Below are 2,019 nucleotides of genomic sequence, written 5' to 3'. Positions count from 1 at the left end.
GGAGGCTGAGGCAGGAGAATCGCTCGAACCCAGTAAGCAGAGGCTGCAGCAAGCCGAGAATGCGCCAGGTGACAGAGCTAGACTCCGTCTCAAACAAAAGACGCCTTCAGAAAACAACGTTACTCAAAATGCCTTGTGTTTAAATTTTAAAACTTTATTGGCTGACAGAAAACTGCCATACTTTCTTCCCACTACCATCCTGCTATTCCTGAATTCAATTTGCAAAAAGAAGCATAGACCAAGAAGGGTTCCTTAGGTGCTCAACAGAATTTAAAGAAGTAGGAAAGATATGTTCACAATTAGAAAGTAAAACTTCGCTCTCAGTTTAAAAAAAGTTTTTTCTTTGTACATGTTTTAAAGTACAGTTTTGTTTTCTTTTTAGGAACTGTGCAGAATGCCTATTTATAATGTCTTTGGAAGGATACCCCATTTTGTAATTGTGGTCTTCCAGATTCTTCTGGGTTACAGATGTTGAGATGTATTCCATGGTATTCGCATTTCTGATACATCCATGTTGTCTGGAAGAGACTTCCTTTCAGCTTTCTGACATCTTATCAAGAATTAAAAAAAAAAAAATTAGCCGAGTGAGGTGGCGGGCGCCTGTAGTCCCAGCTACGCGGGAGGCTGAGGCAGGAGAATGGCGTGAACCCCGGGGGGTGGAGTCTGCAGTGAGCCGAGATCGCGCCACTGCACTCCAGCCTGGGTGAAAGAGCAAGACTCCTTCTCAAAAAACAAACAAACAAAAAAAAAGAATTAGTAGAGGGGCAAAAATTCTTGCCCTGTTAGTTTCCACAATGCAGCCATTTAACACCATCTCATCCAAAATGATGTGTACTTTATCCAAATTAAACATTATATCTAATTCACTTACTCAGCTGAAATACTCATCTAAAACTTCCACAAAGTTATGAATGAATTCATAAATAGCCATCTTGTTCTCAGTGTCATTAACTCCAACCACAATGAAGAGAGCTGCATACTGCCGATCTATCAGCTTAAAATCCTTATATTCAATGAAAGAGTGTTGTTCATTGGATCGAGGAGAGACAGCTCTTTATGACTTCTGTTTCCAGAAGTGTACGCTTATTAATATCCACATATTCATAGTACTTAAAAAGTCGAGTCTGCCCTTGTTTATTCACCATGAGGAAAAATTTTATCATTTTTCTTTCCTGGACAGTATTTTTCCAAATATAGTTCAAAAGTTATGACTTATGACAAGGGATGGCTGTAACTGGAACCTGTGCCGCTTGGGGTGTGATGGTCCTCGCAACGGCTTTTCCTGGAGACCCCCTCTCTCTTTCCCGCAGAAGCTTGCTCCCCAACCTTCACTAGCTACGCAGTGCGGGCCTCCTCACGGTAGCCATTTTGGCTTTTAGTATGGCGTTTGCCATGCCCGGCTAATTAAAAATATATATATTTGTATTGATAGAATCTCCTTGTGTTGCCCTGGCTGGTCTCAAACAACTGCACTCAAGTGACACTCCCACGGCGGCCTCCCAAAGTGCTGAGATTACAGGCGTGAGCCCCACTCTCAGCCCACAGTCTTTCTAAGGGAAAAACAGGTCACACAGAAAGCATCAGAATTGGAATAGTATCTGAAATCTCAGTTTGAAGCTACAGGACAATGAACAATGACTTCAAAATTTCAAGGGTAAATTAATTCCAACTTAGAAGTCTGTTTCCTACCAAACTGTCAAGCAGACATAAGAGTAGAATAAAAATCTTCCAAACACATAACACCTCAAGAAATTTATTCCCGATGCAATCTTTTCCAGGAAGCTACCGGAAGAAGTGCTTCACTGAAGAGAGTAAACCAAGAAACAATAAGACATGGAATCTAGGACGCATGAGAGCTCACTCCGGAGAAGGGTGAGAGGAATTTCTGGGGGGAGGGTAAGAGGCAGTCTCCATATGGCATCTATACAAGAGGGCGAGAGAGCCGACTAGCCCAGCCTGCAGCAGGAGGACAGATGAGTCCTGGGGCAAGGGGAAGGTTTCAAAGAAGAAGATGAAATT

The 2,019-nt window shown here is 42.3% G+C and overlaps 1 pseudogene; it reads right to left on the bottom strand.

Moving 5' to 3' along the window:
• Positions 1–535: 535 nt before the first annotated feature.
• On the bottom strand, positions 536–1,163 carry LOC100589232 (annotated as a pseudogene).
• Positions 1,164–2,019: the final 856 nt, after the last annotated feature.

The sequence above is a fragment of the Nomascus leucogenys genome, chromosome 3 (assembly GCF_006542625.1).
Source record: "Nomascus leucogenys isolate Asia chromosome 3, Asia_NLE_v1, whole genome shotgun sequence".
Lineage (NCBI taxonomy): Eukaryota > Metazoa > Chordata > Mammalia > Primates > Hylobatidae > Nomascus > Nomascus leucogenys.
The sequence above is the reverse complement of the archived record's forward strand: the minus strand, read 5'-3'. Positions and strand labels throughout refer to the sequence as shown.